Source organism: Saimiri boliviensis, chromosome 7 (assembly GCF_048565385.1).
Source record: "Saimiri boliviensis isolate mSaiBol1 chromosome 7, mSaiBol1.pri, whole genome shotgun sequence".
NCBI lineage: Eukaryota > Metazoa > Chordata > Mammalia > Primates > Cebidae > Saimiri > Saimiri boliviensis.
Window position 1 is genome coordinate 91,718,655 of NC_133455.1, and position 24,507 is coordinate 91,743,161.

Here is a 24,507-nt window from a genome sequence, read left to right on the forward strand (position 1 = left end):
TCTAATTCTATCTAGACATCTGCTTCCCAGACAACCAAACTAATTCATATAGTTAATTCATATAGACTAACTCATTCGATTGATGACAAAGATCCAACTGTATTATATCTTTGTTCAAAGAGTTTAAGTGATCACTTTTAAATAAATGGCACTGGGTCAATGAAATGTGGGAAAGACATGAGTCTTGACCCCTGCTTCACCCTATACACAGAAATCAATTCTAGATGGATTTTGGACCTAAATGTTAAAAGTAATAAAGTTGGTTTTTTTGTTTTTTTGGGTTTTTTTTTTTTTTTTGAGACGGAGTTTCGCTCTTGTTACCAAGGCTGGAGTGCAATGGCGCGATCTCAGCTCACTGCAACCTCCGCCTCCTGGGTTCAGGCAATTCTCCTGCCTCAGCCTCCTGAGTAGCTGGGATTACAGGCACGCGCCACCATGCCCAGCTAATTTTTTGTATTTTTAGTAGAGACGGGGTTTCACCATGTTGACCAGGATGGTCTCCATCTCTTGGCCTCGTGATCCACCCGCCTCGGCCTCCCAAAGTGCTGGGATTACAAGCTTGAGCCACCGCGCCCGGCCCAAGTAAGTTGTTCTAAACAGAACCCCAAAAGCACCAAGAAATGAGACGTTGGATAAATTAGATTTCATTAAAATAAAGAATGTCTAATTGTGAAGACACCATTTGGAGAAGGAAAAGGCAAGGCCCTAAATGAAGTAGGATATATATATATATCTCCTATAGAGATTTTATGTCCAGAATATACAACAACCTCCTTTAAATCAATAAGAAAAAAGATAAACCAATTTTTGCAGAGGAAGCTTTTTAGGTTTCTATGGATACTATAACAAATTACTACAAACTTGATGGCTTGAAACAGAAATTTATTCTCTCACATTTTGGGGGGTAAAAGGTATGAAATAATTATCACTTGGCTGAAATCAAGGTGTTGGCAGAGGTTGCGCCAAAGGTTGTAGAGGAGAATTCATTCCTTGCTTCTTCTGAAGGTTGCTGGCTTTCCTTGGTTTACAGCCATATTACTTCAATATCTGTTTTGTGATCGCATTGCCTTCTCTTCTGTCTGTGTCAAATCTCCCCCTTTCTTTCCCTTATAAGAAGGCATGTGATTGCATTTAGAACTCACCCAGACAATCCAGTATTATCTCCCCATTGCAAGATCCTTGATCACATCTTTAAAACCCTATAAATAAGGTAATATTTAGGTTCCAGGGGTATTTTGGTGGGGAGCACAATGTAGCTCACTTTAGGGGAAAAGGGTTTGAATGGCATTTCACAACAAAGATATCCAAGTGGCTGACCATGAAAACTCTCTAAAGTCCCTTAAAATTCAAAAGTTCTATCATTCTGTAAAAGTCCGTATTCCTAGAGTTAGTTATGGTAACAAAAATTACAGTCTTTCACTGTTATAGTTGTTATTATTGTTAGGGAGATATTTCAGAAAGTTTTAACAATAAAAGTTATCGTTAAAAACTGAGGTGAGGCAAAGAAAGAAAAGAAGATTAGAATTAAAAAACATAGGCACTGGAAATGAGTAAGATAATATGGAATCAGGGGAGTAAGAAAGAGCAAACACAGGTAATATTTTAAAAATTTATACCGTGAGCTGAGATCTACAAGTTTTCTAAGATAGCACTGTGCATAAATTTATTTCCCTGTGGAAAGTCTCAACACCATCACCTTAGTGTGATTAAGTCCTGAGTAACTGAGCCTGCAAATGTAATCTCCCAGTGTTATCCAATGGATGAAGAAACATTCTGCCAATACCAATTAGGCCACTTACAAGGACTGCTTAATTTTATATGATCCCCCAAAACAAAGAACATATTATATGTAAGTCATTCTTAAATACAGGTATCCAGAGGAATAAATATCTCTCCTCTGTCTTATTATTACGCCGCTGACTTAGTGAAGGAACTGAACAGTTAATCCCATGACAAGGGGGTCTCTTCACCTTTGTCATGGAAAATGGCATCTCTCCTTTCTAATTTCCAACCCTGGTTTCACAGGAGTCTATGAGGATTAAGGAAACAATGAACAGGATTCTCCCTGGAGGCCCAATAAACTGAAAAAGCAAATTTTCAGATACCTACTGGGGTATACTGGAAGGTACTCTAACCATATTATTTACACTCAGAAGCATCCTAACTGTATAATTGAAGCCCTAGAACTGTTTCACTTCCTCCCTAAGAGAAGTTTAAGCCCAGGAGCATTAGAACATTATTAGAAAATGTGCCTGGTAGGATGGTTATTAAATAAAGTATGACTCATTTAGGTGGCTTTAATCTCTCCTATTGTGTGCCAAATAGGGACTGAACGTGGTTTAGCACATAAATCCACTTAATCTAATTTGTAACATAAAACATCGGATATCACTTCCATATTACTAGCATGGCAGAAGGCATTTAGGTACAAGACTTCCAGCTGAGCAATGGGCCAATCACCAGAGGAGGGGCCACTCCCTCAAGTAGCATAAACTTTACTTGCGATAAAACACACATTGTTGTACAAGGAAAAAGTGTGTGATCCAGGCAAAAGGGCATTGACCTTGGAGTATGGGGACCCAGGTTCTGGTCTGGAACTAGCACTAATGAACTGTGACCTCCCCTACTCTGTCTCTACATTTCTAAATCTGTGGATGAGAGAATAGATTAGGACATTTTCTTTTTTTCTTTTTTTTTTTTTTGAGACAGAGTGTCGCTCTTGTTACCCAGGCTGGAGTGCAATGGCGCGATCTCGGCTCACCACAACCTCCGCCTCCTGGGTTCAGGCAATTCTCCTGCCTCAGCCTCCTGAGTAGCTGGGACTACAGGCATGCGCCACCATGCCCAGCTAATTTTTTGTATTTTTAGTAGAGACGGGGTTTCACCACGTTGACCAGGATGGTCTCGATCTCTTGACCTCGTGATCCACCCGCCTCAGCCTCCCAAAGTGCTGGGATTACAGGCTTGAGCCACCGCGCCCGGCAGATTAGGACATTTTCTAAGAGCTCTTCCATTTCTAAAATTAAATCATTCTTTTCCATGAATATAAATCAGCTGCTGTAGATTAATCAAGAAAGAAGTAGTAGTAATAACAACAGCTAACTTTTAATAACTTCATATTTACCTATGTGCCACGCATTGAGATAAGATCTTTACAGGCATTGAGCCTTAAAACAGCTATATATGGCAGGTACTAAAACTGGCTCAATTGTTTCATAGAGCTGATGTTTATGGTTTCTTTTGAATAAACATAGAAATTGGCCCTCCAAGTCTTAAGACTTGAGAAAGTTACATTTGTCTTTTCTGAGTTCCTTTCTCAGAAAAACAATCATCAGGCCTCCCACATAATATCAAATAAATGAAAATTACCAGATCATTGCATCTAGACAATGAGGTGCCAGACCCCTCACCCATCATGCTCACCTGCTTCCTGTTGACCAACTCTTCTTCCTTACCCTTCTCTAGTTCCTGTTTTTCTGCCTGTAGTTACAGCTCTTCCCTGATATGTAAATCCTGGATTTCAGTTGGTTAAGGAGATAGATTTGAGACTGCTCTGCCATTTCCTTGGCTGCAGCAACTGATTAAATCCTTTTCCCTGGCAGTATTCATTTTCTTAAAGCCTTTTTCCCTGGCAATATTCATTGTCTCAGTGATCGGCTTTTCATGTAGCAAGCAGCAGGACCTAGACTGAACTCCTGACATTTTGGTAACAGCACTATTATTACACTGCTTTTATAAATGGTCAAAAGCAAATTTTTAAAAACTTTCTAAGGTAGCACAGCTGGAGTTGTGGGTCACATAGTCAGAAAAAGGGCCATTCGAGTGGGATTTTGAAACTAGTCCAGTTATCCCATAGAACTGATGTTTATAGTTTCTTTGAATAAACATTAAAATTGACCCTCCCAGTCTTAAAACTTGAGAATGTTACATTTGTCTTATCAGTTCCTTTCTCAAGACAGCAATCATCAGTTGCTTCAGATACTGAACCTTATCAGTTCACTGCATCTAGACCATGAAATGCCAAACTCCTCACCTATCAAGACTGCCTAACTGACCACCTGCTTGACCACCTGGTCCTCTTGACCAGCTCCTCCTCCCTACTCCTCCCTAATTTCTGTTTTCCCACACATGGTTACAGTTCTTCCCTGCTGTATAAATCCCTAATTTTAGTCTGTCAGGGAGATGGGTTTGAAACTGATCTCTCATCTTGACTGAAGCACCCAAATAAAGCCTTCTTTCTTGGTAATACTTATTGTCTCAATGGTTGTCCTTCTGTGAGACCTAGACTGAACCCCTGGTGACTGGGAAAAATCTGAAGGTAAAAGAACTGGTAGAAAAACTAGGGACAATGTGTTCCTGGTAGGCATAGGGGAACACAACCTGTTAAATAGATTGCAAAGCCATTTAGTTCACTTTATTTGCACTGCCAAGTTCCTGCTTAAAGTTGTTATCACTTCCCCATAAGGCTCTTGCACTGGCCTCAACAGAAAGCTTCATGGCTTTTCTTAGCACACTCAGCTCTGATCCAGAATGTTCTTTTCCAAAACACCATCTGAAGTTATCTTTTCCTGAATACATATTCTGACTGAATGCATTTCATTCACATTAGACAATAAGTATTGAATACGGGTGAAAAGAAGAAAGAATAGTAGTAGGGATTCCAAAGGCCGGTAGAAGAGTTGAGATTTACATAATAAATCTCTAGGGTGTTGAGATTTACAACACCCTAGAAATGTTTGAGAATCAATGTAGCTTAAAAAACAACAACAACAACAAGAACTCTTCAGAAACCCAGTGTCGCCTTCACTGCTGTGGAGACTCTTAGTATCTTTGTCTTTATTCAACGTGATCAAGGTGCAGCTTAGGGTGAGGAGAGCAGCAAACCAGCTGATAAATAAGGGCCCGGAAAGAAAGGCAGGAGAAAAGTGTCCTTTTTGCACAGCATCTTATTACAGCAAAGTGAAAGGACATGATGAAAATAGAAAGAAACAGCAGTGAGAAGTGGAAAAAGAGAGAGAAATTCTCCATGTTTTGGAGATGTTTCACAACCAGGAGAATCAGGTCTAAAACTTCCCCATATCCGGAAGGTTGGGACTGGAGGGGGAAAAAAAAATAGAGAGAGAGATTTACATAATAAAACAAGCCTCTGTAGACTTGCCACCGAGGAAATGGCATGATAAAACCCATTTCAGAAAATTAGTTCTATCCATGGATATAGAGCACACTACCCAAAAACAAAACAGAGGAGAGGCAGCCAGGGTGCTGTGGCTGCCTTGCAGCAGGGGGCTGACGAGAGACCTGGATGGGCCTGTGGGCCTGGCAGAGGGAAGTAGAGCTTGGGGTCACTCCCTAGAAACTATTGCAACAAAAGAGGGAAAAAAAATTAAGACTGGTTTTATTGGCCTTATGAGACAACAAGAATGGGAACAAAAAGGAAACAAAGGCTTGGGGAGTTACTACTTTAGTACCTTAAATATCTGGAATTTCAAAGAAACTATATTTGTAATGTTACTGAGCTGTTACACATTTATGATGTTTTGAAAACCCAAATGTACAACTAGAAGTCTTTTCTAGCAACAACAACAAAAAAGAATTTCTTTTAAAAGGATAGCTCACTGGTGATGAGCATCTTTAAATATCCATTTCTCTAATGCTTTATTATTCCAATAATGTCAGTTTACACATAACATTTTATTGTTATATTACACATAGTCTTAGGTAAATATTTTGTGATACCGTAATTAACTCAGAGACCCAATTCTCAGTGTTTTGTCTATATTTTAACTTTCATAAAATTAGAGCAATTATAAAATTATAGTTATACCAATACAAATGTTAATATCTTAATTTTAAAAGCAGTTTTATCATATAAAACATATTCCCTTAATTCTTAACCTGTTCATTGTAAGAACATTATAATATTTTTTTCATTATTGCAATTCTAGGTCAGGACAGAGTTCAGAAACACAACATTACTTGAATTTCCTATTTGACCAGGAAATCCAAAAATTTTCCAGTATGTGGTATTTTGGTTCAGTGAGCTTCATTTCAATTTCTTTTCTGCTGTGTCTGGTTTCACAGTATGATTAACGACCTAACTTGCTTTGGTCTCCCTGCAATTGTCTTGAGAATTTACAATACTGGATTTATTCACTTACTATACATGCAAAGCAGAAATGCAATTTTCAATGTAAATGTTGCCCTTAAAACACACAGATATTTATCATTGACTGTTTTTTAATCAATTTCTTGGATTTTGCACACAGAAGTGTTCTGTGTGGTAACCATTAACTTGTAAAAATAAAATACTGTATGTGAAAAGAATGAGATTAACAACATTGCAAATTAAACTCTTTTTAGCTAAAGAACATAATGATAGAATCCAGTCCTCACACTGCATATGCTCTCTGAATTCTGCCTCAGAAAGACCACCTGTAAAACCAAAAATTATTTCCTGAGGGTGAATAATATTAACTAAAATTTTAATAATAAAGTAGTGTATAAAGCAAATGTCATCAATAAATTGACATCTTGTTATTCCAGATGATCAGCCTGAGAAACTGGACGTTTCCCCTCTGAATTCTCTTACCAATCCACTGGAATTCAGTTCTCTGAATTGTATTACATAGGTTCCTGTCTAACACCACTGCCATTCCAGAGTGAACAGGATTCAAAACTCATTATCCTAAACTATAGGTCTGCACAGTGATTCTGACCCCAGTGCCAGCACAGTGTGGCTCAGGTGGTTCCTCTCTGCCTCTAGTTCTGGATTCCAAACACACAAACATGTTTATCAATTCCTTCTACCTGCCAAGGCCCTTCTCACCTCCAAACCTGCTTACCTATTATTTACACTGGAATTCTCTTTTCTGGCTTGGCTAATCCTACCTGCTTTCCAAGTCCCAGCTGAGGGATCACCTCTTTAGCAAGGATTTGGTTGCCCCTTAGATTAGATTAGCTCTCCCTGATACATGTTTTCATAGTTCCCAGTCTTAGCATAACAACTGTCAGACTCTCTTTAATGTCTGGTTTCCCCTTCAGAATGTAAGCTTCATGACAGCTGGTAGACACTAGGTGACTTGCAGGACATTATAAAGATTAAATGAAATCAAGTATAGAGCACTTAGCCACATGCAGAGTAAAAGGATTTAATAAGTGGAAGCTATTTTTATTATAGCAGTTTACATGCTTGGTGTCAAAATGTTAACATAACAGCAATGCTGTGAACCCACCAGAGTCAAACAAAAGCTACCTCAAAGTACCCCAACTTAGGAAGACTGGAGTGGTTGTATTTCCAGAAAATCATCAAAGCCAAGCTCAGTTGTCTTGGCATGAACTGATCCTGTTTGCTGTCACAGTGGTCCTTTAAGACCACTTTTCAAGCCTTACTGTAAATTCCTGCCATTCAATTAGAAAATAGTAAGAAACATAATCAAAATAAAATCAATAAACAAGATAATTCAGAAATGTTTTGTGTTTCAAAAGATTTAAAAAATGAGTAAATATGTCAACGTAGATGGGAAAGATAATTTTTACCATTGGAAGAATGAGATGCTTTTCAGCAATAAAATAGAACCAGCCACTAAAGACATGACAATACAGATGAATCTTAAAAACATTATGCAAAGTGAAAAAAGATAGACACAGAGTGCATAATACATGATTCCATTTGTGTGAATTTCTAGATGAGACAAAACTAATCTATGATGACAGAAAGCCAACTGCTGGTTTTATGGGGTAAAGAGAGTGAGATAGAATACAAACAGTCATAAGGGAACATTTTGGGGTGATGCAAATGTTCTATATCTTTATTGTGATATGAACAGGAGGCAGGGAAATAATAGGTAGAAAAGGGTGGGGCCCCTGGAGACGGCTTCACCCTCAAGCCTGCAACTGCCACCATAAGTTTGAACATGCATTCCTGTTTTCCCACCAGAATGTTACCTTTTCCAAAACCATTCTGGCCTACCCTGCCCCGCATCCTGTACCCATAAAAACCCCAGGAGGTTCCCCTGACAGAAGGGAAATGGAGTGGCAGAGCAGCAGAGCAGCAACGGCAGAGAAGGAGAAAAGAGAAGCCTCTGAGTGTGAAGAGGAGAAGCAGTAGCTGGACATTAGAGACTACAATTGGAGAGGATTTCAGCTGGGGACAGTTGGTTTGGCCAGGGATGGCAAAACTTCAGGGGAAGACCATTTTCCCACTCCATCCCCTTTTCAGCTCCTCATCTGAGAGGCACTTCCACCACTCAATAGAATCCTCCACATTCACCACCCTCCCATTTGTTTGCACGATCTCATTCCTCCTGGATGCCAGACAAGGACCTGGGTGCGGGTGCAAGAGGCTGTCACACTTACCCTACTGAGCTGTTTAACACTTAAGCTGTCCACCAATGGCAAAGCTAAAGAAGCTCACCTGGGGCTCCAGGGTCACAGCAACCCCCAGAAGCTGCCATGGGCAGGCAGTCCAGAGTTCTACTCCTGCAGTTTTCCAACCCCTGGTGTAAGGGGCACTCGTCCAGGCATCTGCACCTCCTCACCTGCGTGTGCCTCTCCCACAAGGATTTTGACAGCTGCAGGCTGAGTAAGTGAGCCATCCTTCACAAGTCCCACAAAGGGGTCAAGGGAACTATCCTGTCTTAATTGGAGTGGAGTTTACATGGGGGTATGCACTGGTCAAAACTCACAGAACGGTACCTTTAAAGAGGTACATTTTATCCTACGTAAATTATAAACCAAAAAGGCTGAAAATTATATTTAGTAAAGAAATTCTCTATGGTGCTGAAAGAATTCGAAAGATAAAAGTTTTTTTTAGGAGCATAGAGGTACTACTAACTTGTATCTTTTAAACATGAATCATTGTGGAAATTTCCTTTTTAAAATTGTGTGCTTGTGTGTGTGAGTGTCAGTGTATTACAGTTTGCTTTTATTCCTGAATTTCAAAAACTTTGCATCTTTTTAGTAATTAAAAATGAATTATCTCAGTAGGAAGCAAATGGGTTACCTTAATGATTTAGCATCTACTTGGCTGCTTGGATCAAACTCTATTTTAAATTACAGACCAAGCGTTTCACTTGTTCTACTCTCATTGTTAGAAGCATTTGTATGTGACATATGTAATTCATTTTATTATATTCACACTTGATATATTTAATAAATTAGCTTTCTTTTTTATGCATATGAGATTAATATAAATGTGTACATATGTACATGATTCATTTTTCTTTGAGATAAATATTTCAGTCTTTAGTGTTGGTCTTAGTCTGATAGGAGTGTAAGAACAAAATACCACAGACTGGTATAAACAATAGAAGTGTATTTTCTCAGTTTTGGAAGTTAGAAGTCTGAGGTCAGGATATGAGCATGGTGAGATTCTGGTGAAGGCTCTCTTCCTACCTTGCAGACTCTGCCTTCTCATTGTGTCTTCACAGGGCATTTTCTTGGTGCATGCAAGTGGAGAGAGAGCGCCCACTCTTCCTCTTCTTTTCTATAAAGCCACCAATTTAGTCAGATTAGGACACCACGCTTCACACCTCATTTGACAATAATTACGTCCTAAGAACACCATCTCCAAATACAATATCACTGGGATTTAGAGCTTCAGCATACAAATTTTGGAGAGGGACACAATTCAGTCCATAGCTGCAGGTGACTGGTTTTGAGCAGGAAAATTCACTGGTTTGTGTCTCCAGCAAATATTTATTAAGTACATGGTGAATGGTAGGTTCTAGAGACCTGCAAGTTAAAGGAAACATAGTCCTAGTCCTCACCATCTGCATAGCCTTTGTGCGACAGTTGATTATAATGGCAAAGGGAGAATAGCTTCTAAATTTGGAATGTGAGATAAATGTAAATGAGAAGCTTTTTTTTTTTTTTTTTTTTTTTAAGACAGAGTCTTGCTCTGTCGACCAGGGTGGAGTGCAGTGGTGCAATCTTGGCTCAGTACAAACTCTGCCTCCCAGGTCCAAGGGCTTCTCATGCCTCAGCCTCCAAAGTAGCTGGAATTACAGGTGTGCACCACCACATTTTTGTATTTTTAGTAGAGGCAGGTTTTCACCATGTTGGTCAGCTGGTCTCAAACTCCTGACCTCAATGATTCACCTGCTTCAGCCTCCCAAAGCCCTGGGATTACAAGCATGAGCCACCATGCCCGGCCACAGAGATTCTTCCGTTTATGCATACAAACATCTTAGACAAGCACTTCTAAAGTCAGCCAGAAGCGAGATCATTATTATAGTCAAGTTAGAAAGAAAGAAATTTGTGTCAAATTTATTTTTACACTGTGACGTCTTGATTATTTGAATCCTCTGTATTTTCCAGTGGGCTTTCATTTCACTTCCGGTTCTCAATATCCCCTCCATTTACTATTCCAGGGAGCGGATCTCTCCATGCATCTAGATCTTGGGTGTTTTGGAAGAGAAAATCACAAACTAAAACAGGAATGCTCGTTTTTGGTATTAGCACTGCTTTTTGCCAGATACAAAGCACTATAGCTGTTTATGACTTATGAATTACTTTAAAATTCTTCTCTCCTGTTTTCATCAGTAATACTACTAGGATTTGATAGCTTCATATCCTTCTAGGGACAGCTGCTGTCTTTGAAAACAACACAACTGATTGGGAGTTTCACTTAGGACACTAGTTTTAAGAAATGAATATGCACTACCCAACGCCTCCTTATATTAGCCATCTTTATCCAATGCTTTTAGCAAGGTAGTTTTTTTAAAGCTAGGAGCCTCCTCTCTTGCCCCACTGTCAACAAGATCCATGAAAAGGAGAATGCTGGGCTTGTGAATTGTCAGCACTTACTGATGTACGTAACTTCCACTCTCTCACAACTTAATCCTCACAATACATGGTAAGTATTTTAGTCCTCATTTTTAGATGATGAAACTGGGGCTCAGAGACATAAAGTAATATGCTCAAGATCATACACCTATTATGTGGTAGGAACAAGATTCAAAACTAGGCCTGTGATTCCAAAATCATTATTTTAAGTCCTATGCTATGTAGGTGCTATGCAGCTCTCTAGTGTACTGTTATACTTTACTATACTATTCTAGACTATACCAGTCTATACCATTTCACTCTACAATGTACTATGTGACACTACACTATACTATGCTACACTATACTATATCATACTATATTATAGCACAACATGCCACACTAAATATAATATACTATACTACAATATATTATTTATATAAACTATATTATATTACACTACACAACATTACACTCATTATACTAGTTAGCAGATTTAAGTAAGTATCACTATATCCGGAACAGACATACAAGGTCACTATGAAGAAGATATCTAACATTCTGGAATGATTTACTGATCACATGGTAAAGCCCACATGATACTTAGCATGCAGTGCTAGTGCAGTAGCTCTGTAGATTCTGCTGCCTGGGAAATGTTTAATGGTTTTGCTCAGGTAATTCTACAATGCATGGCTAATGGTAGATCCATTTTCACTTTGGACTCTAAGCAGAAGGAAAAATTTTTCCCTAAAGAGATGTTTAAACACCTCTGATTTTCATAGTTTTGGAAAAACATATGGTAACATGAAACATCAATATACTGCATAAATAACTTTGTTACAATGTTAAAAGAAATTATCCTAAAATAAAGACCAGTTTATTCACAATTATTCTTCAACAAATCAAGCTTTTCTTTTTTCTTTCAGTTAGCGTCCAAATGCTTATTTTTACATGTTAACATGATAGCGCAGATATAATTTTATATCCAGCTTTCATTATACTAAGCTTTTTTGAAAAAACATTTTAATAAGAAAAAGAAGGATACTTCCAGTGATCATGTCCAAGGAAACTGCATGGCAAAGATGAAAAGATTGTTGATGAGGCTTGCCTGGAATATGAATACTTTCTGTACCTAGCAACCAATAAATAGGAAAAGAAAACCAACCAACATCATCTAATGGATTATTTCCTTTTATTTAAGCCACAAAATTAGAACCATATTTATACTGAGAGTGAGTGAATGCCAGCAAGTAAAACCCAGCACACAATCCCTGCTTTTCCTGCCATAAGACCTTTGGCTTGTCCAAAGTTAAATGTTAGCCATCTGTGTTAGATTCCCAGCCATCCTAATCTACTAATATTCATAAAATATCGCCACAGCTGGCCAAGACAGTAGACTGAAATCAAAAGCTTCTGCCAAGTAGAAAAAGCATATCTGTAGACAAGGGTGATGTTCGAAGAACGTAAACGTCACTGTTCTTTGGTAAACAAAAGCGAATGAGTCCATCAGCCTGCGCTGTGTACTTAGTAAAGTCTGGAATTTCATTTTTATTTAGGTTGTGTCTTCACAGCTTGTGGCCATCTGTCCCTTCCATGCAAAATAGGAGCTGCTTGGGTAAACATTAATATCTGCAACACTCCAAAAAATGTTTCAAAGTGAGATAACAAAATGTGTTAAAACTGGCTTGTGATGTTGAAGGAATTCGAAGGGAGTGGAAAATAACCTCCCATGGGAGCTGTCAGGGCAGCCTGCCCAACAAGCCATGGGAACTGGTATTAGGTCCAGTCGAATTTTGACATCTTCACCAACAATCTTGAAAAGCGAGTGAATGGCTCATTAATAAAATGCACAGATGAAGTGCAATGACTGATTGGATGCAAAAAAGTAGAAACATTAGTGATGTTAGCAAAATGAGATGCAACTTCAGGAAATGCTGTCATCTATTTAGACAGAAAAATCACCATCTGAAACTCATTTAATGGGAGCAGTCAGTCCGGAGAGCACCACTACCAACAGAGGCCTGGAGGGGACGCCGGGAAGGTTAGACAGAGATGGGAGGCTGAGCCAACAGGATCAGACCTTCTCTCTGGAAAAACATCACAATGTGTGGCTGGTGTTCATGAGCATCCCACAGCTCCAGAAACCCAGCCAGAGCCACTAAAATCCACTCTGCTTCTGCCTGGTGGCCAGCCTGTCCTCTGACTTCTAGCTCCGGCTGGGAAGATGGCTCCAGATGGGCTTCCCATCACTGCTCTGCACAAGGAGAGGTTGGTGGTGGTTAATGTTCCACTGCTTTGAGACCAATAACTCAGTCAAGGCCAAAGGTGTGAGTCCAGACCCAGGATCGAAGGCTGGGAGTATTCCTGAATAAGCCAAGGAATTGTGACATATCTCTGGCTTTTAGCTGATTGCAAGTTTTCTGGAATAAAGTTGGATGTAACCAAGACTCAAAACACTTTTTTTTTTCTGGCATTTACAGGAAGTAGATCATGGATACTCTGCAGTTCAATACTATGGACTTCCATCAGTTGATAGGCAACTCCTAGCAATTCTAAATGAAATCTGCACTTAGACTCACACTTGCCTTACAACCTTAGGCTGACCGTGCTCCCTTAGTTCCCTTCTTAGTGGTCACTCCTGCCAGGATCCTACAAATAATGGTTGCTCATTAAGTTACAGCCATTTTAGCTATGAACGGAAGAAGCTGGGAAAAAACTGCTGGTTCCTCATTAATTTGTATAAATGTTCTCCTCAAAATATCAGTGCCAAAAAAAAATTATATATATTTTTTGTTTGTTTGAGTCACCAAGCTGGAATACAGTGGCATGATCTTGGCTCACAGCAACTTCCAACTCCCTGATTCAAGCAGTTCTCCTGCCTCAGCCTCCAAAGTAGCTAGGATTACAGGCACATGCCACCACACCCAGTTAATTTTTGTATTTTTAGCAGAGAGGGGGTTTCACCATGTTGGCCAGCATGGTCTCCATCTCCTGACCTCCTGATCCATCCACCTCAGCCTCCCAAAGTGCTGGGATTACAGGTGTGAGCCCCTGCTCCCAGTCATATTTCTTAATTTTTCTAAATCATGTTAAATCCGCATTCATTAAGAGAAAAGTTGATGTCTTAATTTACAAAAAGCTTGGAGGACATATTCAATTCAGAAAAATTGAAAGAGAGCTTTTGGGTTGAGTTCATCATGATTGCCACCCAAAGGAGCACTTCTATAAGCTCATATCCTGCCTCAAAGGTGGGTGTCATTGGTGTTCACAGTCCTGCTGCTCATGATACCCACTGCTTCTACAAACATGCGGGTTGGCCACTGGTCCTGCCGAGCTTTTCAGGGTTGCTGTGCTGTGGGTTCAGCACCAGGCATCCATGCACCACATTATTAAAGTCCAACACCTTCTGGGATTGGAGCAGATCTGTCTCCACTAGTCAAAAACTAGGGTTAGAGGAAATAAACTAGTTTGCCTTTTCTCTTTCACCTTCTTGAGCCTGAGTGTTAATAAGCCTCTTAACCCCATTCCACGGTAAGAGGACTTCATGCCTTCTGGGCAAATAGCCTGATGGTCCTTTTGAGTGGGAAAAAGGAGATGCTCCTCTCTCATTGGTTAGTGATGTCCGATCCCCCACAGGAAATTGCTACATGATGTTCTGAGCCACTTTGTCATATACGTTGACCCCAAGTTTATGAGTCATGATTTTTTAAAAAATAATTTCAGCTTTTATTTTAGATTCAGAGAGTTGATGTCCAAGTTTGTTACCTGGGTATATTGTGTGATGCAGAGGTTTGGTATATGAATGATCCCATTACCTAGGTAATGAGCATAGTACCTAACAGTAAGTTTTTCAACCCTTGCCTCCCCTCCATCCCCTTCTAGTAGCCCCCGTTGTCTACTGTTGCCATCTTTACGTCTACGAGTACCCAGTGTTTCGTTCCCACTTGTAAGTGAGACCTTGGAGTCATTGGTTTTCTGTTCCTGCAATTATTTGTTTAAGATAATGGCCTCCAGCTGCATCTATGTTGCTGCAAAAGACATGATTTTATTCTTTTTTGTGGCTGCAGAGTATACCATGGTGTGTATGTACCATATTTTCTTATCGAATCCACCATATGAGCACCTAGGTTAATTCCGTGTCTTTACTATTGTGAATAGTGCTGTGATGAACGTACAAGTACATGTGTCTTTTTGGTAGAACAAATTAAATTTGGCTATATACCCAGTAATGGTATACATCCAATAAATGTCAACATATATGACGAATGGATATATATGGTATACATTCAATAAATGTCAACATATATGACAAAGTGGCTCAGAACAGTAATGTAGTTGTTGTATTAAATGATAGATTTGTAGTTCTGTTTTATTTTTTTTTTAATTTAATTTAATTTTATTTTATTTTTGAGACAGAGTCTTTCTCTGTTACCCAGGCTGGAGTGCAGTGGGAAGATCTGGCTCACTGCAACCTCCATCTCCCGGGTTCAAGTGGTTCCCCTGCCTCAGCCTCCCTAGTAGCAGGGATTACAGGTGCCTGCCACCATGCCATGCTTATTTTTGTATTTTTTGTATAAATGGGGTTTCACCATGTTGGCCAAGCTGGTCCCGAACTCCTGGCCCCCATGCCAGGTGATCTGCCCCTTCAGCCTTCCAAAGTGCTGGGATTATAGAAATGAGCCACCACACCCAGTCCTGTTTTAAATTCTTTAAGAAATCTCCAAACTGCTTTCCACAGTGACTGAACTAGTTTATGTTAACACCAATGGCGTATTAGCATTCCGTTTTCTCCTCAGCCTTGCTAACATCTGTTCTATTTTGACTTTTTAACAATAAGGCTCATGATTTTTAAATCCTGAAAAAATAGGATATTTGGGAGTAGGGTCCAGTCTATTATTTAAAACCAAAGTTCCACTGAAATAAATTACTTCATTACTATTTTTAAATGTGTGTCAGATAGCTTATTTTAAGTTCATGGTTATTTAACACTTGGAAGAGGTAAGGATTACTGCATAAGCATAAATAGAAAATACTACATGCCAAAGTTGAGTTTTCCAAAGAAGAAATGGCAACAGTAGGCAGAATCAACAGTTCTGTGTGTTTTAAATTAAGAGTCTCTGACAGGCCGTGGATTTGGATGGGGCAACCTGAATCTGTGCTTCTTCAAGGTTAGGGTTAATTGATTACTGCTCAAAATGTGACTTGGAGAACCAAGATCATGCTGGTCACATCACTTTAGTCCAAATTTCTTTACCCCACAGTTCTCTTTAGGGCACTGAGTCTACCCCTTCCTGCCCTGTGACATTAAAAGACCGATTTCAAGGTGCAGCCCTCTGAGAATGCAGTGGTGTGGACTACATCCAACATGAATTTTACACAGTCTGGCCCAGTTCTGATGGACTCAACTCAGGAGAAGCTGTCACTTCTTTCATAGCCCCTGATGGAGCCAGAACCATTGCTTTTCACATGTCAACTGGATACCACCAGGAAGCATGCAGGAGCGCATATCTGACATTTCCTAACCCCTGCAGCCTTTGCTTCTGTTGTTCCCGACATGAATCCTCCACCTGCTCCACTGGTCTTTCCTTCTCAGCCATTACAGTGACTGACGCTGAGATTACATTTAATGTCACCCTCAATTAACCTGAGAGGACAGGATACAGCCCTCTCAAACCCCTCCTGGGACTAGGAGAAAAGAAGAAACTTAGGTTAGGATGGGAAACTGAAAAGGCTTTTATATTCCTGGCTCTGCTGCAGGTAAATCTCTCAGAAAATTGCTGTTTTATTGTTTCCAGGCACTGAGCTCACATTACACCAGCCCAAGCCGGGAAGGCTCTGTCAGCCCATCCATCAGCTTTTATAGGGTGAGGACCTCTGGGAACAGGGAAATCTCTCAACACATTGGAAATGTTAATGACATGGTCCAAGGAAACACCAAATTTTCATGGCCGGACATTTCCTTCCTGTACTTTTCCCCAGCTAAAAATGACATGAATGCTATTGTGAGGGAACTTTTTAAAAAGCACATGTGAGTACATGCATGCATGGGTGCACTTGCATGCTCAAAAGGAAAGATTGAGCAAAAGCCCTGGGGGATTTCCAAAGGAAATGAACCTTCCTTAGAGAATCAGTCTTTTCTCTCTGGAAATTGGACTATATATAACCCCAAATTATTACAACTTCACTGTAGTAATGAGCTGTCAGATATTTCCCGTTATATAAATGAGTCTTATTATTTCATCAGTTAATAGTTGTCGTTCATTTGTTTTGTTTTGTTTTTCTTTTGAGACAGAGTCTCACTCTGTCACCCAGGCTGGAGTGTAATGGTGCGATCTCGACTCACTGCAGCCTCCGACTCCTGGGTTCCAGCGAGTCTCTCACCTCAGCCTCCTGGGTAGCTGGGATTACAGGCATGCACCACCATGCCTGGTTAATTTTCACATTTTCAGTAGAGACAGGGTTTCACCATGTTGGCCAGGCTGGTCTTGAACTCCTGACCTCCGATGATCTGCCTGCCTCAGCTTCCCAAAGTGCTAGATTACAGGTGTGAGCCACCATGCCTGGCCTCAGTTAATAGTTTTTAACCAACATCAGAATAATGTAAGCCGTCTAGATAACAATGTCGATAATTCAGCTGAAAGATGAATAGGAAGCCTCTATGGTGTTAGCCTACAGCTAGTCTAACATCTGTCTAATGTCGGAATATATTGAATATGTAAAAATATGTTAAATATTTTACAAATATTTAATGGGTAATGGATTATTATTTTTCTGAATGAGCTTAACCATTACAAGGCAGAGATCAAATTCACCTGCAATACTCAAGTGTATGTTGCACTACAGCATTCCTACATGCCCTGACTCACCATGGAGAAATCAAAGTTCTCCTTGACAAGTGATCCAGTACCTTGCATTGTATCCAAGAATGTAACAGGAAAAACTGGAAAAAGACTGATGGGGACTATGTTGTCACTGTTCTTCCAGATTGTCATGGTCAAGTCACTTTTGCTGCTTGTATTCCTATATATACTTTACCCTAATTCTGTAATGATGTCCCTAAATATTTTTTGTTCCTCTCAATCCATAGTAGACACAGTGAGCACATGGCAGAAAAATACCGAAAGCAAGAATTTCATGCTGACATTTGGAATTGACTCCATTGTAATTGTGACTAAACACTGTTGGTTTTTAAAAATAAGTTGTCCAGATTAAACATTACTGTTTCAGACATGGTTAAGTCAGGTAACAACTTACCTGTTGTATTTGATTTGAAGTGTACATTCACACTCTTCTAGAGAAGTTTTGAGCAGATTGTCCCTAGACCAAAAAAAAAAAATTGGATTTTATTTCCACTCAGAAAGAATAACATATTTTTGATATTTACAATTATTGTTATTAAAATCAGATTCTAAGAAGTTTCTCAGAATATTTTATTTGTTGTGGAACATAAGTTATACTAGATAATGGGAATCTAAATGCTTCTATAGAAATAGTATTCAAACTTTTTTTTCCAGTTCCAATGATTTCCTTCTCTAGATATCTCCCTATTCCATTGCAATTTCAATATGGAATAAAGAGAATGCTTCCTGAAGTTAATGAAAGACTTCTATAAATCAACACATTTCTCAGTGTGCTGAGACAAATCATTGTGCCTCTATGAATGTTTAGGTAGAAAAATAAAAAACATCCATAGTTCTTGTATTATAATCCCTGTAGTTTATGCACTCACCACTGGGCTATGTGGTGTTTAAATGAGAAGAGTTGAAAGAATAACCAACCACTGAATGAAACATGTGGGTGACTCATTAGATAGCTGACTTCCCTTTGGGTTGTTAAGAGAGAAGGTCGAACATACATGCCCCAGCATGATGAAGAATCTAAAATGTCCAAAGTAGCAGAAGTCTTTAAGCATTAGAACCAGTTCTTTCTGATTACAGTCAACAATATTTGCAAAGTATTCTTCCAAAGAGTAACTGATAGAAACCAATCCAAACCTGTTTCTCCCTAGCCAACCAAAATGTTCAAGGGAAAATCTGAAGACAGACACATTTATAAGCAATCATGAATAGTGGAATGCATTTGCAAATATATTTAATACAAATGTAAAAGTGATCAATATCCACAGGGTAATAATCATTTGCATCTTCATCTAACAAAATTCTTTTGTATCTTTAGCAATGAGAATTGTTTTATTACTATACATTATCTACAAATTATAGAATTGTAAAATATCTAAACTATAACAAAAGACATAAACCCATATAGAATCAAATAACCCCAGTAGGGACCCCTAGACAATGCTCAGTATTCCATTGACAGGACATCCAGTAGTTCTTTGCTTGTTTCAAAATTGTTCACCTTTCTTTCTGAGCATTTTAATTCTCAAATTAAAAGATTTTAAAAGTACACATCTGTGGCATATTTTTCAACAAAAACGGGTAACAAGAAAAATATTTCCACCTCCACAATGCTCTTTTCTCTTCTCATCACCACTATTAAATTCAGGCTAAATTTGCAGAGTTCTGTTCATTTAAATTTGAAATTTAACACAGTAACAGGATTATCAGTTTTTAAAAGGATCATGTTTGAATTTTGCATCACCAGAAAGCAATTTATAATTCTACGATTGATAGCCTATGATCTTGAACAAATCTGTACCTCCTTCCAGTGAGTTTTCAACAAATAGAAGTATTACAAGATACAGTACAAGGACAAATGAGTCTTTCCCCACCAATTCTTCTATTAGAGTCCTTATTCTTTCCTTTTTTCCTGGTATCAAAAGGTATTTTGCAATGTTGGGTAAGATTCAGCCCCAATAATCCTAACAATATTGGTAGATGTTTTTTCTCATAGGGAATCTTGTACCTCACAGAGTTCTTCAAACTGTGTTTAGTTTAAGCATAAGACACAGGTAAGTCTGTGTCCAAATTAGCTCAAATCTGATTATGAACAAAGGAGTCCTCATGGATTTCAAAGATCATTTAATTTGACAATTTCGTTATAAAAATATGTCCCTCCTGATTAATTTGATTGATGTAACATCACAGAGGAAGAAAACACGTTTCTGAGTCAAAGGACCAAGGGTGCCAGTAGTTGGTTGTGTGACAGTGAATATCTGAGGGCTGGAGGGAACACTTACCAAGTGGGTTGTTGGTTGATTTTGAGGGAGAAGGATAAGCATAGCCACAGTTCACTGTCAAAGGGTAGCATCTCTATCTGGAAGAAGATTGTAATGTTGGCTCTTACAAGTTAGTAACAATTCTTAAAGAAAGAAAAGTGAGTTTAAAGAAAGAAGAGTTTGGTGTCACATTTATTTTTGTTTGGTTCACAAAATCTTACCTTATTTAGGATCTTTGTTCTAAGAAACCTCTCAAAATTTTGGTGAAATACTATATATCTGTTAAAGAAGCTATTTCCTAGTTATTTAATAAATTCCTCTATTTCTCAGTTAAGGACATTCACCAAAAAAAAAAAAAAAAAAAAAAAAAAAAAAGAGAGAGAGAGAGAGAGAAAAGATAAAGTACATCAAATCATCTGCCTGTGCCTGTGGATCTAGTCCAGAATGTGACTTTACTTTTTACTCTTAGTAGCTGCTTTTGATGAGCACAAGTTCCTAATTTTAATGAATCCCAATTTACACTTATTTTAAGTTATCATTTCTGAGTATTTTAAAACAATATTTGCCTATCTAAGGTCATGAAAATAATCTCTTATGTTGTCATTTAAAAGCTTTAACATTTTACCTTTCACATGTCAGTCTATGATCCTTCTAAATTGATTTTTCTGTAAGGTATAAAGTGGGGGTCAAAATTTCTTTTCCTCCCCACCCCTCAATATTCACATCTAATTTACCCAGCATAATTTTCTTAAAGGTTAAATCCTTTCCCCAATTCCCACACTGCAGTGGCACCTTAGTAATTTAAAAAAAAAAAAAAACCTGTCTCTGTAGGAGTAGGTATGTTTCTGGACCCTTAATTTGTTTTATTATTCTCTTTGTCTCTCCATGCACCAACACCACATTGCCTCAATTATTATTCAGGGATGACAAAACACATAACATGGAACTAGAGCTTAGAAGAAGATATATTGCTATCTTGAGTCTCAGGGGCTTACATGTTTACAAAGATCATAGATGAGGATGAGTAAGACAGTAGAGTTTGTAACTTTCTGGTATTAGAGTAGGCAGATAGAAATTAACAGACAAGGGATCCCCTCTGAAAAGAAGTTCTGGAGATGCCACCCATTTTCAGTCAGCAAAATAAACGATGGCTACACTGGCTCCTTTTGACCTTGCAGCTGAGCTCTTCTAGTCCAGAAGGGGACTTAAGAGGCCCTGGTCAGAGATAACCATGGTAGGGACTTTTCCTGCTGAGGAGCATACACACTCCTCCAATAACTCACCCTAGAGTAGCCTTTTCCTCATTCTAATAGTAAAAAACACAGCCCTGCATGAACATTTAAAATGCTAATGAGACATTCAACATGTGTATTAGCATGTACCACCACAGGGTATGCACACTCAAGGGGACCATCTAAAACATGATTGCACATGACATCCCCTCACATCTCTTCATGAATAATCATGTAAGATTCTCACAGAGTCCCCCAGCACTAGCTGCTGCTGGCTCATTCTCTCTTTTGAGTAGCCCACTGTGACTCATCTTCCAGAGGGTACCATCTATTTAAATAAACCCTGCTATTGTTTTCCAGCCAGACCACCCCAGACCTGTTTTCCAGCAGGGTCAACCCATTCCTCTCTTGGAGATACTCTTACCTCCTTAATAAACCTTTTGCTTACATTACTTATTGTCTCTTGGCTGAATTCTTTCTTCCATGTTAAACAAAAACCAAGAATTCCCTGCACCCTTCCTTGTAACACTGGTAACCACCGAAACTCTGCCATCAAACTTTTATGGGTACAGTTGTAACAGAGATTATGATACACTGAGACTTCCTCGGGATTAGGACAGACTTGGCCTGGGCAGCAGCTGATCCATATGGAGTACATATAAAACTCAAAATTGAAACTCAAGATTGTATGTGAGCTCTTGGGCAATAATTTCTTTTTTTTTTTTTTTTTTTGAGATGGAGTTTCGCTCTTGTTACCCAGGCTGGAGCGCAATGGCGCGATCTTGGCTCACCGCAACCTCCGCCTCCTGGGTTCAGGCAATTCTCCTGCCTCAGCCTCCTGAGTAGCTGGGATTACAGGCACGTGCCACCATGCCCAGCTAATTTTTTGTATTTTTAGTAGAGACGGGGTTTCACCATGTTGACCAGGATGGTCTCAATCTCCTGACCTCGTGATCCACCCGCGTCGGCCTCCCAAAGTGCTGGGATTACAGGCTTGAGCCACCACACCCAGCCCAGTAATATTTTAATAATAAGAAAAATAATTCCTTTCTTACATTGTGGATTCTGTACTCAGGGCTTCTTCTTTTGTGACACTGGAATAACATATTTACTAGTGATATAGGACGTTTCTGAACTATACACTTAACTGTGCACAAGAAGCACAAAAGGGAATAATTTGATAAAATGTTACAAAGAAAATTTCAAATTTTATAAAAACTTCTTGTTCTGATTTTTTTCTCCATTCTAATTTCCTTCAAGAATTTGGTCCATCCTCATTGGCATAAGTAACTTAATTTGGTTAAGCCTTAAAGAAGCACTTCTATGATAATTATGTTGTAAATTGATGTTAGAAGACAAAAGTTGTCTCAGAAGGTTATAAAATAGTATTATAATAACAAATGCTTTAAATGTAAATGTAGACTAAATAACAAGGCTTTCATCTAATTCCTTTAGAGCCTCTTTTTTTCGGCACACTAAGCCTCTGCTTTAAGGGAAGAGGCAACAGCTTGATGGGTTGGCATAGTAGTAGATACCTTCAGACATCAACACTTTTACACTGTTTTTCTGTAATTCAGAAAACTATTGAATCAGAGAATGATTAAGATTCATTAAAAGTTTCATATTTCAATATTTATTGCTTCATCTCTGAGAGGATGTAAGGTATCTTAATATCATAAGTCAATCCCAAATGCATCACCTGAACCAGATGGAACAGAGAGGCCAATGAACCTAGAGGAAAGCTTAATGAAACACTGAGGACTCAGAAACCTTGAATCAAGTGTGAGTTTCTTTTATGCCTGTCCCTTTCAGCCATCTTTGTGAAGTTCAAGCTCTCTGCCTTGAAGTTAAACAGCATTCTTCTCCACTTCTCTCCACTGGCAGGCAAATCCAGGTTGGTTTCCTCTGAAAAAGTAGACAACTCAGGTAAGAAGCAGGTGAACAGGGATGGCTTTAGGGGTGATTTAAGGAAGAAGAAAAGGCCCGCTCCCTAGAAAAATATGATTATGGCCACTCTTTGTGGTTAAGACTTTGTCTGTACAATACTTCTGTAAAACTGTAAGCATGTTTCTTGGAAAGATTAACACACTGATCTGTAACATCCACTAAAATAACAATGTCAGCATTTTACACACACACACACACACACACACACACACACACACTTTGAGCACGATTGGTCATCCAGCCCATCCCACTGTGCACTGTATGGCAGATTATTCCACTAATACAAGTCCATTACTCTGATGTGCACAGCAGAGGAGTTACTGCAACGTGGGTTTCCTGCAAGGAGGCAGGTCCTGTGTGTAGAGATAGACCCAACATCCCAGGAAGAGCTAACATTGTCACAGTGTAAAATAACTTCAATGAAAAGAGGAAAACATGTAAACATTCATGCTCCAAATTTTTGGTTTCATTCCTCAGCCACTAATTTTCAGTTTACCAAAAATACGCTGCACCTGGATGAAAATGAAGCTTGTCTTAGACCATCTTTGTTCCAGAAGAATGTGTCACTCCACTCATTGAGTATTCCACGACTCAAATATTTTGCCTCTGATTCCTTTGTGTGGAATAAATTGAGTAGCAAAATACCAAACCAATGGTGAATTCCACATTAAAATGTACTCTGATTGGATATGTAAAATTTCCCAGGTAACAAATACAATAGCATACAGCAATAGTCATTTACAAGGAGTCTGAAAGGGTTAACAGATTTCCAAACCCCAAAACAATTCAGGTGATCCCGCACTCCGGTATATCTAACTAGGAGCAAAAGCCAGAAGAAGTCTTACACGCTTCTGTGCACGTTGTTAGCAGGAGTATTCAAACTTGTGCAAAAACGAGAAACGAATCGTCAGACCCAGTGACCCACTTGGATGAGAAGAAAGAATAATTTGCTTGGCATCTCCTGGACTGTCTCAATAGTTTAAAAAAAATTAGTAAGAAATTTTTCAGAAACCGACTTAGCCCCCAGGCCCAAACCAAAACTCGAACCTGGGACTTTTTTGTAAGTGCGGACCAAGAAATGGGCTGTAAAGTTAAACGGCCGGTGGCGACTCTGAACGTACCCGGGCAGGGAGAGCAGGATGTCGTCCCTTCTCCTGGCTTTGGGGAAGGTGCTCCCTGTCCCCGCGGGTTCCTCCGCCGGAGGCTGGGTCTACAGGAGACAGCGCCGGGCGGGTGAGAGAAAGCCCGGGCAGGAGCGCACGAAGCCGGCGACTGGACGCGAGCTTGGGGCGGGTGGACAGCGTCTCTCCCGGCGCCGCTGCTGTTGTCCCGGGTGCTGAAAAGCCGGGAACTTCCAGAGAAGCAGCGGCTCTTTTCTCCCTGGAAGGTGGGTGTGGGGGTCCCTCTAAACCGTCCTGGTTCCCCCGGGAGGGGTCCGTCAGATGT

At 39.4% G+C, this 24,507-nt stretch overlaps 1 long non-coding RNA gene across 6 annotated transcripts in view; it reads right to left on the minus strand.

The window, feature by feature from the left end:
- Positions 1-24,459, minus strand: part of LOC141585155 (uncharacterized) — a 376,098-nt gene extending 351,639 nt beyond the window's left edge. For 3 of the 6 annotated variants that reach the window (XR_012518506.1, XR_012518503.1, XR_012518508.1), the window contains exons 1-2: positions 19,904-20,189; positions 9,394-18,081 (exon numbers count right to left, since the gene is read on the minus strand). This is a non-coding gene — a long non-coding RNA (uncharacterized LOC141585155). Of the gene's footprint in view, positions 1-9,393; positions 18,082-19,903; positions 20,190-22,884 lie in introns of those variants that run through there. The other 3 variants (XR_012518507.1, XR_012518504.1, XR_012518505.1) reach the window with 3 other exon arrangements.
- Positions 24,460-24,507: the final 48 nt, after the last annotated feature.